Genomic DNA, 13,063 nt, shown 5'->3' with positions numbered 1-13,063 from the left:
GAAACTCCGCAATCGAAAGGTATCTCAATAATCCTCTATTTATTTCCATCCCATAACTTGTGTCTCCAGTTTTGACAGGGAACACTTCGGATATGCCCCAGGTTATCTTCCATTCTACCAGCAATCTCTATTATTCTGGCTTCTGTTTTTTTTTTTTTTGTAGTTGTCAGAATGGATTGTTATCCTCGCAAGGATTAGCTGATGGCCAGATGTTCCCTTTTCGTAGCCAATGGTCTGATATTCTGCAGCCATAAAAGCCGGAAAAGCTTTAAAGTGGAAATGGGAGTGCAGCTGAAGTCATTCGACAAAAACACCAAAATGATAGGCCCGTGGCTGCAGAATTTTTGTTGCAATGGAGCTGTAGTTGGAGTGGAATGTGGAGAGCTGAGTTTGGAGTTTGGATTGTTGCAAAAACTATGACAGAAATGGTGCCTTACGCACTGTAAAAACGTTACAGGCCATGCATTCTTTTATTGCTCGTACCTATGCATAAATGTGGCTGGAATTGTGGTGTGGTGTGGGGTGGGGTCAGCTGAATGGAATCCGCGCATCGCTGAGCACAGATAGGAGTCGACTGGCCATTGTTGCCACTTGCATGAGCTGCAATGCAATTTGCAATATTTTTTCGGTTTCGTTTTTACTTTTTAATGTACTTGTATGGGTCATGGAATAGGGTAGAGTCGGGTTATGGGGTACGTGCTCTTAGAGAATACAAACCCCTTTTTGTGGTGGCCATCACCAATGGATGCATAATCAACTGCTGGCCACATGGCTATCTGGTTTCCACCCTTCGGGTACTTCGGAGCTGTTTGTACATATATTTTGAGTGGACGCAGTTTAGTTTTTAATTTGATGCCTTTGTTTACTGTCATTCTGTTCTAGCTTGTTGCACACTGCCGCTGCTACCACTGCCACTGCCACTGGCAGGTTGCAACAGGGTGGTTCACCTGGGAGTGGTTGTTGCGCGCCATTTGCATGGCTCCCTCCCCTCGCTGACCATTGCCCCTACCCCGTTCACATTTGTTTCATTGTCGCCCGTTAGTGCTGGCTCTTATGCTCTTACTCCCTACAGCTCTCGCCTGCCTGGGAATGGCTCGCTTTATGGTCAGCACATTAAGGTAATGGCCTGGAAAGTCAGACTGGTCAGTTGGCGTCCCCAGTCGCGTCCCTAGAATGGAGTTCAAATTTCGTTTGTATTCATATTCAATGGGGGACTCAGTGCAACCTCATCCCAATGGCATGGCACAGGGCACATTTAATGCCGGTTCTACAATCAATGCCGACTCAATGTCGAAGCGACAGTGGGGGCAGCAGGTGTCTGTGGCCGCTGACAACCCATTCCATTCCATTTCACGTTTCTTTCCCTCTCTGATGATGAGGGCTCATCAGGCGGCCCAGAGGCATTGTCAGTCAAGCTGCACACACGAGCCGAGCCGAGCTGAGGACAGGCTCCGGTTCTGTGGCATGCAAGCAAAACTCAAAATCGAGCACGCGATATTACTTAGTCCAGCGACAGTTTTGTTAAAGCAAAAATATACGTGTGCACTGAGAAAAACCATTGTTGAAATCAAAGAGAAGCCCTAAAATGTTCTGGTTTTAATCTGTTCTTTTAACCCCATCATTAGCTCTCTAAGTGGGTCGCACTACCCTAATGGATGTAGTTTTAGTTATATATCCTTTTGTTTGGTTTTTTTCTGTCAGTGCACCAAAAAAAACATACGAAAAGAAAAGAAAGAAAACGTGCATGTCTCCCATAAAGGAGCCTCGAGAACGCTGCGCAGGCGCAGTTCCAGGCTGCGCACTAATCATCTGGCTGACAACTGCAACAACAACAGCATCAGTCTTGAGGCAAGCAACAGCTGAGGATGAGGCAAACGCAAACCGGCTGCCGCTATTGCTGCTGCTGCTGCTGCTGCTGACGGCAGCAGACTAACGGCAGGTGCAAAACATTTACCACTCGAACGAAAATTTCCTACCTGATTTAATCTGCTGTTGTTGCCGCTTCTCGCCTTGCCCTAGTGTTCTCCTTGCCTTCTTCTTGTTCCTCCTTTGCGTTCATTTTACTGTTCCAGGCTGTTGCTGTTCCTTGCATTTGCTGTTGTGGCTGTTGTCTGCGCTGGCAGGGCTTCGTTACGTGCTGTTTCAACTAGCACTCGGGGCATGGCATATCGTGGCATGTTGCTCCATGCTCCACTGATCACACACATGCACACACACACACACACACACACGCGTCAGAACAGGCACGGACACGTTGCTATCACTCAAGGCTGTTGCTGTTGATGCATTGCACGGCTGCCTTCACTTTACGCCGTTTCTCTCCCACTTTGGCTTCTCTTTACGCTTGCGTTTGACTTTACCCAACAGCAACAAACAAAATAGCGAAGAGCGGCATAGATGGCATTCCAACTACAACTGTACGCTCTAGTTGAGAACTGCATTCGATTCACTCCATGCAGTATACCCTTTTAGTTAACGAGTACGGGGTACAAGAACGCATCAGAGGCAGGAGGAGCGCAGTCTGTGGTCTCTTTGGTTTTGCTTTCTGCGCTCTTTTTTTGCGAGGAGAGAGAGAGATAGCGACATCCAGCGGACACGCATTGACGTGCAATAAAAACAATCCCCTAGGAGCCGTTATCGAACAGTGGGAGGGGGCTAATGCTGACCAACAAAACGACACAAAAAAACCATTGAAGATGAAGCAGAAGAAGGAGAAAGACAATTGGAAGAAGCGACATCTGCAACGACAACCGTGTACATCTGCATCCCGCAAGCAGAGCAGCCGACCAGAGCAGTGCAGCGCGGAACGAAACGGAACGGAACGAAACGGGATAGACAGAGCATCAGGCAAGCATGTTTTGTGTCGTCGCAGCTGTCCTTCCCCCGTCCTAACCAACACTCTTGTGACCATTCAACAGATTTTCGGTTTTCGGATTACGTATCTCAGCCGGTGCAGCATCTACTGCTGCTTTGCAATGCTTTCAAATTGGTTAATAGACAGGCCGAAGGACAGCAGAGCGCTCAGCACGAGACTGTGCCGTGCCTTGCCCTTCTCCTCTCCACCACCGACTGCAGGACAAACAATGTAGGAGGCATATGAGTGAATGTGCGTGGTACCATATAAGGTGTCAGAACGTGCAGCTGTCAATTCCTGCACCCCTCAGGGGTTCGGTTCTCGTACTCATTTGGAGCTACGACAGACACTAATATCGAATTCTGAGACGTGTCAGATTTGCGAATGATGGCGCGCTCAAAGGCAGCCAGGGCTCAGTCCATTCAGGCAGGCCTAGTTTTGGATCCAATTCAGAGGTAGAACTTGCCGTCAAATAGGACCAATGGACGTTGTTTCAACTTTTTCAGTACCGTTTTGTATTAGTAATTTGAGGATCTAGTACTAAATATGTACATATGTACATATGTATGTATGTATATGTCATTTATTGTCTGTTATTATTTTACCGAATACTTTAAGATCCATAACAAATCTCACAAAATTCGTAAAATATGTACTTATAGAGAGAAAATACCACTACAGATATTCGCTTTGGGTTTCCTTTGTTGTCGCCGCTGCATATTTCAAATTGATTTTAGCTTTTTTTTAAAGCGTTTCCCATTTACATTCTTGAAGGTACGGGACCTTCATCTATAACCTTCAATTAGAGTCAAGTCGAGTCCAATGATACAGCGCTTAAAGCCTTCAGCTATTCTGGTTCACATTCTGTAACAACAGAAGCAGCGAGGGGCTCATTGAGAGTAAAGGGAGGTCAGATTCCGGGCATTTAAGCAATTAGCACTTTTACAGCTCTTTCCATTTAAATCACGAACCTCGCTGCTACATCTGCCGTCAGCCGAAAACGAACAACATTTCGAAAGAGTTAATAACAAGCTGTAAACAATGCCAAGTCCCTCGGCCCCCCAGCGCACCACTTCAGAATCCCTGCAATCGTCGTCGAAATATTGAAAAAAAAGAGCAAAGAAAAACAGAAAAAAGCGTCCCTGTTGCTGCTCCTGATGCTGTGTGCAATGCACAGATGTCGCTCAGATTACGAACTTAATTGCCCCAGTGCAGGATATGAAAGCCCCAGCGCCAACCCCAACCCCAACAACAGTCCACGTCCCGATCCCAGTCCCGTTCACAGTCCCTGAAACAGAGCAAACCCATTGCAAAAGCAGGGCAGCCAGAAGAGAACAAAAAAACAGTGCTTGGCTAGCCCAAAGCTGCAGGCCAGACCAACAACAATCTGTCCAAAATGTCAGGGGCCAACCATTGAATGTGAAACATTTCAGTTCGAAGAGAAATAGTGAAAAGCCTGCGTTAGGAGTTCCCTTAAAAAATCCAATGTATGTATGTACTTATGAGCGTGTTTGTGTGGAAAGCGGCTTTTGCATTTTTTATGGAGCAGCTTAAAGTTATTTAGATCGGGGCAATACATTTGAGGCTATATGAGCAGCACTTAACTCGCTGCTATATGTATGATACATATGTATGTACATTGTACATACATACATATGTGGTTAAAGCTAGAAAATAAACATGTTAAATGCATTCTGCAATCTCCTCCAGAGCATATGCAAATGCAACTACAAGTAGTGTGCGCTTCAAACAGAATTTCAAGGTCTTCTAAGAACATATTCCTCGAACGCCTAAAAAGGAAACCTACAAAAACTCCGTTAAAAAAATGAAACCCACTCGCTGTGATTTTCAAGAACAATGTCACATATTTACCAACATTTGTAAATATGTACGCACATATATCGTTTACATTCGCTGCAGATATTTCTGGCATATTCAAGGGCCGTGAATGTCCTCTATCGTTATTGACTTTAGCTCACAAAAAAACACACAAATGTAAGTACATGCCATGTATGTACATATGCCATGCTTGAAGCTACTTGTGAATTTAAAGTCCTTTATTTTGTGGGGGTCTTATCGGCATTTGAGTCAAGTGGTTGAGTGGTTGAGTGGTTGAGTGGTTGAATGGTTCCTTTGCAATGGAGCCAAGCCTGCATTTATCCTTTGTTTCGCCTGCCATTCGGTGCACGTAAATCTTTTCAATTTGAATCAGCCGAAGCGTTTGTCATTTTGACTAATGGCTTATCAAACAAACACAAACAAACGGGCCCGAAGCCGAAAAGATGTTTGACAAAATTTATTGTATCGTAAATTACGTACAAGAAAAAGAAGCGGGCCAAAAGTGAGGCAGACCAAACGGAAAGTGAAAACTTTTCTGGCTTACAGCTCGTAAATTCTTTTGGAAAATGTATGCAAACTTTTCTGTTACGGCTGGTTTTCCTTTGGCGCCTGCCCAGGACGATTGTTGGACCCTTTCTGGCTTACGCTCAGCTTCTTCAGGTGACTCCCTGGATGTGCCTCGACATGCAAGAATGCTTCAACTCCAGTCGTCTGCAATCTAATGACCGGCAGCAGGACTCGGAGCAGGACCTGGAGTATCACTTGGTGCTGGACAGGTCATGCCCCCGCCCCAGGAGACTGTGTTTGGAACCTTTTTCGGTTGTCATTATAAATTAACAATGGGTCTGAGACCAGAGCAGCGCAAATATTTCAGCGTGCAACGACTCCAGACACGCTCCGTTCAACATTCTCGCCCACCAAATGGTGGAGCATTCACCATTTACCGCTGCAGGAACAATAAAAGTCGCAGGAGACGAAGACTAAGGAGATGCTGGCCTAAGGATGACAAAAGTTTCCGTAGTTGTTTGTTCGTTCATTCATTCGTTTGGCGGCATCTACTACACTGCTCAAAAGTTTCCACCTACACAATATCCAACTAAAGGCAGGAAATCGTTTATCCTATTGCATGTGTACATCGTATACACATGTATGTACAGTGAAAGCTCTTCTGGGGCACTGCGAACCCATTTCTAGTTCCTATTAATTTATAATGAGCAGCTTATAAGCTCCCTTCGAGAGACATGCCTCTTGTCAATCTTGAGAACCTAATAGGACGAGGAATTAACTGATGGAAACGAGTTGCCATGTTCAGATTTGATAGAATTACAAATGATTCGGTTATTCTCTCTTATAAGCAATAATTCTCTTCTAACAGAATTTCTTATAAGGAACTTCCCTCAAGCTTATTGCAATCTTTTCTTTGAGTGTACCCTCGTCCACCTTGTTGCTGCATTGTGTCAACTGGTCTCTCCACTTAGTCCCGCGCCGCAGCCCTGCCCCTGCTGTGCCTTCCACCCCTACCTACCCCTACCTCGTGGGCATATGAAACATTTTCTTTGGGACAAGGAAATATGAATTGCGTGCCGAAGAACAAAAAGCAGCTAAGGAGGAAAGAAAAGTTTCGCTTTTGTTTTGTTCGTTTCAGTTCTGTTTTCTGCTGCCTTCTTTTTTGTCTTTTTTTTGTTTGCTCTCTTTATTTTCTTTTTGTACGGGATACCCGGTAATCGTACAGGATAAGGGTATCCTTTGTTGGTGGAAATCGTAAAGGAAGCCAACCTGCCACTCGGAGGCTAAATGAGTGAATGAATTCATATCCAAATGAATTGGATGGTGTCCGACTACAGAGTATCCTTTTGTCGGAATGTCGACTGTCCCGCGTTGTTGTTTGTGTTTTATTATTTTTGGTTTCCTTTTTCGCTCTTGTTGCTGCTGCCGCTTTTTTTCGTGTGCTATTTTTGTGTTTTTCTGCTGGCGCTGCTTGTTGTTTGTGATTTATTTATTTTGTTGTTTGCCGCTTTGTTGTCACTTTACGCTTTTATTGTGCCACCACCCCTCAGCCCAAGAACCATTCATCCACCAACCGCCCACCTTCCAGTAGGATCCACAGCCGCAGCGAGTATACGCCTCGTTGTGCTTTGCTCTAAGCCAGAAATCATAAAGTTAAACTTTGCTGATTACCCCTGCTCCTGCCCCCGTCATCTAAGCCGTAAGTATAATGGGTTGTTGCCGGGACACCGGGCTCAAGCTCGGTGCCGTGCCGCTGGATAAGCTGGTAACCAGATAACCCCAACCCCATCCCCGGTCGCAGGCCATGCCCAGAAGCAAAAGGCAGAAGCAGGCATCAATTGAAAGTCAAATCATAAGCCGGAAATCGTTATACATATCACCTGCTGCTGGTGCTGCTGCTGCTGCTGCTGCCACAAAAGAGAAGGAAACAAATGCCAGGATCAGAGCGAAATGTGTTTTTGCTTGGGGTTTCCTGCACATCCGTTCGATTTTGCTTAAAAGAAATGCGGTCGGGGCATAACGACTCTCGACTGTCAGCTGCCGCTGCCGAGTATCTCGTTTCCGCTTGCAAATAAAACATATGCTGGCTCAATGATTCCGATTCCTGACTCTCTCTCCCCCAATTTTAAATGTGAATAAAATTTCAGGTAAGGCCACTCACAATCTCAACACTCAGCCTTTACATATGTAGTTGTATTGGTGTCGTTTCATCTCCACTTTCATAGAGCGTGCTCCCTTGTGTGCGGGGTTCCTCAATCATTTCGATTCTGCATATTTTCCGTATTTATTTCCGTAGCTTAAAGGCAATGGGATGAGCATCCCGCCCACCTGAGTTCCGTCCAAGTGGCTTGATTTTTATTTATTTTTAATTATGCAACATTTTAAGGAAAATATTGCCGTGTTCAAAATAAACAGAGAAGGGAATGGAGGGGCAGAGAGAGAGAGAGAGAGAGAGACAGCGAGAAATGACACAGAAATCACATATTTGTTGACTCTGAACTTTTGATTTATGCGCTCGAGGCAGAGCCTGTAGGGGGGGTTGTGTTGGGTAGTGGTAACTTCATCAGTTGGCATCCGAGTGTGGCAGCCACTCCACACACCCTCCCCCCATCCATCCAGCCACCGCAGGCACTGCTGAGCATGCAAAGGATGCAGTCAGGAGGCAGACGGGCACTCGCTTACCGCATTGTCCTGTCAGCGTCATTGAGAATGAAATATGAACAGGAGCAGAAGCGTTGGTTAGAGGAGGGGCTATAGCCAGAGCCGGTGCCGGAGCCATGTGAAAAGTGCGGACATTGAACGGCAGTCTCTGTTGTTGTTCATTTTCAGGATTGCCACAAACACAGTGGCCATTCCTCACTATTTCCCCACTCTTTTTTGGCCGGTATTCACTGTGTTTGTGTGCCTGGCCAGAAGGTGGCACTGCAAGCGGCAAATTGCATGCGGTGCCAGGCATGGAAATCATTTCAAATGTTGCATCCGAAATGAATGGAGCCCACCGCACGGGCAGTCTGGCTCCGACCCGCCGCCACCCACTCATTTGTTTTCTCCACCGCAATTTAAACGTTGACAGCGGTCAGAGCACACGGAGCCCGAAGCCTGAAGCCAGGAGTCAGGAGCAAGGAAAAACCAGGAAATTATGGTATGAGCGAACAGTGTAAATCGCCATTTAGCTCTGGCTTCAATTAAGCAGCTGAAAATCCCGACCAGAGATGATGCTCCAGGCAGGGGAGGAGTGAGGTGCGGCGTGGTTTCGCTTTCAGGTCGGTGGATACATGTATACTATTTTTTTTGCTTATTATATTTCATTTTTTGCTTTCCTTTACATTTTATTGCTGGCCACACGCAAAAGTTCCACTTCGTTAAGCAAAAAAACGGCCAAGCGAACATTTTATTGGGGTGCCAAAAGGACTCTTGACTCGACTTGTCATGTCCGCTCGCGTAGAAGCGGACAAGCGGAGAGGCAGAGAGACTCACTCACGGACACGCTCAGGCACGCTCAGGCACGCAGACAGCGTAACTTTGGCATTGGCATTGGTCTAGCTACCAGTACAGTCAATTTCTTGTTTGGCCTTCTGCCACCACTCCCACACTCTGCCACTCCTCCACTTCTCTGTTGTGCCACTCATCTTTTGGCGTTATGTTTGCTTTAGGAAAAGGAAAGAATGAAGCGAATTGGTGGAGGCGGCAGGGATTGGAGTGGATGGATACTCTGCTATGTATATAAATTCCATAAAATTGTAACAAAATAAAATCAATACAATGGGGCAGTAATGCCCATCAAATTTAAAGAGCTTGTTATTCAATTTGTTTCATTCTGCCGATGAATGATGGATTGAAATTAATTTGAAATTGGATAAATGGAAATATTTGTGGAGTAGCTTGCACTCATGATTGAAAAATTCAATTTGATTTAGTGAATCCACTTCCCTTTTGCTTTAATGAATGATTTAAATGCTTTCTACTCTTTGCTTTCTATACATAAATGATACATGGGTAAACCACACTCCAATCCGACTTTCTGTTTAGTTGTTGTCTCAAACTCTTTGGATCCAATTATCGTGATAATCCTCCTCCCTTTGCTTCTGTCTTTGCATCTGCTTTAAATTGTGTTTCAGCTGGCTGCAAAATCATTCCCGATCATCTTTTTGGAGGCATGCTCTCAGATGTCTATCGCAGACAACACACATTTTGCCGCATTCAGCGGGTATTCAATTAAAATGGATGAAAAAAGTAGCCCTTGACTGGCAGATCGCATAACCAGAGGAGCACAGGAGCACAGGAGCAACGGAGCAACCCCTAAGCGAGAAAAGGGAGAGCAGCTGCTCCCCGTGGCATTGCTTTGGTCCTGCTTGAATCCGTACAACAGTGTTGTGGGGACTGTCGACCCTACTTGGCAGATGCGGCAGGAGCTTCATTAAAATTAACAAAACTTAATTGCAGCTTTCGTGGCACGTCGCATGTTGCAAATGCGTGTTCCAATCTGTTGGATGGGCTGCCCCGTCGAGGGAGCCCAGCACCTGCTGACGATCGGCCAAGCTGCCAAAGAATTTTGATATATTGCTATTGGGGTTGATCCTTAATACTGGGATCCTGGCTGATTGCAGCTGCAAGCGCTTGGGGCAGCATTAGTCGGGCCTCGACAGCACACAGCCAGTCACTGCTTGTAGCTCTGAAATGGAAATTTGTGAACTTTGGCATGTCATTTGACATTTGCATGCCACACAGACCTCCAACACTGGTGGCCCTGGCAACCGTGGTAATCCGAACCGCCCCCAAACAATTACCCAAAAGTGTACCAAAAGTTCATTGTGCCTTCGGCGTTTATTCAATTCCTTTCAGCTCGGACATTTGTCTGGCTTTTTTGCGCCTGCCCCCCGAACAACTTTCCAAAAACTGCCATCAATTTCTGTGTCCAGGCTGGTCATTAATTGAATGCCCCATGTCCAGCGCTGCAGTGCCCTGAATAGCCAGCCGCCTGCTGTTGTGCCTCGGCCTCGGCCTCCCCTTGTGAAATCATATCCATAAATTGTCAGCTCACACTTGTGGCCAACTATTTAACATAGCTGGCCGCATATGGCGGAGTGAGTCGCCACCAACGCGGCCAACGTCGCTCTGTGTGTGTGTGTGGTCGGTGGTCTGTGGTATCGATGTCCTGGCAGCAGCTCCAACATCAGCAGCAACAGCAGCACCGACAACAGCAGGAGAGCGGCAGTTGTGGCTGGTGTGGCAGTTGTTTGAAGTGTGCCTCGATAAGCGGCCAGTTGGTCAGCAGCACAATCGAGCGATCCGGTTTCAAAACAAAAGTTTATGGTTACACCCAAAGCGCACCCATGTGGATGATGATTAAATGTTGGAGGGAGCCAGAGATGCAAGAGGCAGAGGGAAAGAAGGCCACTCTGCCGCGCTGCCTCTGCCACTCTGCCGCGCTGCCTCTGCCACTCTGCCGCGCTGCCTCTGCCACTCTGCCGCTCTGCCACACCCCATTGTCTTACGACTCGTATAATTCCCGCATTAATGACGTCGATTTCAATAAAAACAGCCAACATTTTATGCCTGAGCGAGCGCGTTTTAATGCGAAAGTCAAACAGACACGAGATAAAATAAATATAACTCATACGCCCCGTCTGCAGCAGGAGCTACCATGCATAAGCCATGCGGCACCAGGAGCCAGGGCCAGGGCCAGGGGCCAGGGGCCAGGGGCCAAAGCAGCCGCAGAAAGAGCAACAGAAAGAGCAGCTGCCCAACTATATATGCATATTTCCGGTCCCAAACGGAGCTGTGCGTGACCAATGTGCAAGGGCCTGGCCACATTTGCTGACCAACTCCCAGGGAACTGCAGCAACTGCAAAAAAGCCAGGGGAATGCACTTGCAGAAATAGTTAAGCTGCAGACAGGTAAATAACTTTATTCGATCTGCAGTCCGATGATTTTCCATCAGTTCAAACAGCACACAATACCAGTTACCTCTTGATATACAAATATTTTAATTATTAATCGCACTTTAAACTACTTCCCCGTACAGTGTTAAACTATCTCACAGTGCAGCAAAAGGATAGGGGGCAAGGATAGTGAAAAAGTCCGTTGAGTCCATTACAATAAAAGCGGTAAACTATGTTGCATACGCTCTCTCTCTCACACACTCTCACTCTGTCGCTTCTCATGCGCTTGGGACAGGACAGGGAAGACCGTTGAATACTTGTGAGTCGCGTTTTTGCATGGAGCATAATTTACAGGAGCTACGGGTGTAGGGGGTTCTCGGCTATATGTAATTTAGATCTGCAGATAAACAGAACTAGAGTAAACTAATTAAGGATTAAATGCTGCCCTGGTATTCGTTCGAATACATACTCGTAGTTCGTGTATGTACTGACGGATGAATATTAATGGCCATTTTTCTGCTGCTCTGGCTGCTGTTCAGACAACAACCCATCCATCAATCAATCAATCAATCGGATTCGATCAATTAATGGCCATCAAATGAGCATTAATCATGAGCGCACAAACCCAAGCTCGCCAAATGCAGCGCACTATAACCTTATTGTTCCGATAATTAAAATTCAATGGACTCGAGAGCAAAGAACTCTGTGCTGAGGCAAGCTGCGCATAAATGTTGCAGCACTCGTGCATGCAGCATGTTTGTGGTCTATACCGTGGCCTAAAGTACGAGTTTTACACTTTTCAGTAGATATTTTCAATGCAGAAAAGCTGCTTGCAAAATAAAATAAAACCTTTCCTTTCGATGTAGATTGGTTCAGCGTTTAATGTATATTTTTTTAGAATCATTCTATTGCTCCTAAAGGTAATGATTAAGAACTTATTACCCAATTAAAGATATACAAGGGATTTAATGCCTACTGCCAGATACATATGATAGCCATTATTCCGTGCTGACATTTGTCCACTCTGCACTCTGCATGGTGCGGCCTCTCCTCCGTGGGTAGCTGTAAATCAAACAGTTTCCACCCCATGCCCACACACCGCCAACCCAGCCAGCGCGTGTGTCCCTTCGGTCTGGTCTGGTGTGGCCTTTTGCATAAGCAAATACGCGCAATTCACAAACACGTGACGCCGCTCTGCCTGCCACTCTTTTTCCATCTCTCTCTTTGTCAACCGACTGGCTGCATGAAGGAGTAGTAGTCGGATGGTTGGGCGTGTGGATGAGTGAGTGACTGAGCGATGGCGATGGCGACCAGTTCATGGTTCAATGACAAGCAACTTTTCGTTGGTGCTGGTTCTGGCTCTGGCTCTGGCCATTCCTCTCCCGTGTCCCCCCCCCTTCACTCTTTAGCACTGTTTTGCTTTGTTTTGCGTGTGCTAACTGGCGGAACTCTCCACTCCCACTCCGTCTGTGTGTCCTGCCATCGGCTATTTGCCTGCGGTTTGACACTCCCCATACTGCCACGCCCACATGCATACGCCCGACGGCCTCTTGTTACATTTCTTTCTGTCTTTCTTTCTCTATTTTTTTTTTTGCTTGCGGCTTTTGTCTGGACAATTGTTTAATTATGTACAACATTTGGGCGGTTTGGGGGTTGGGCAGGTGGGGATTATATGCATAAGTATGGGTATCGTTGGGCAGGAGAGCACTTTAAGTACAGTACATACATACATATGCACATATATTTATATCCGTCTGTTTTTGATATACTTTTGAGTGGAAATATGAGCCAAGAACACATCTCATAATTGTTTGCCTCACTTTGTGGTTGTCTTGTTAAATACCGTTATTATCCGACAGATTTACTGACCAAGAGCAGGTTTGCATAACGCCAGTTGGCTTTGTTTAATTGTATTTGAAGATAAGTTATATTAAATTGAGTATCTACAGCCCAGAACTAGACAGCACAGATGAATAATCCT

Source organism: Drosophila subobscura, chromosome E, assembly GCF_008121235.1.
Source record: "Drosophila subobscura isolate 14011-0131.10 chromosome E, UCBerk_Dsub_1.0, whole genome shotgun sequence".
Lineage (NCBI taxonomy): Eukaryota > Metazoa > Arthropoda > Insecta > Diptera > Drosophilidae > Drosophila > Drosophila subobscura.
Note: the sequence above shows the minus strand (reverse complement) of the source record.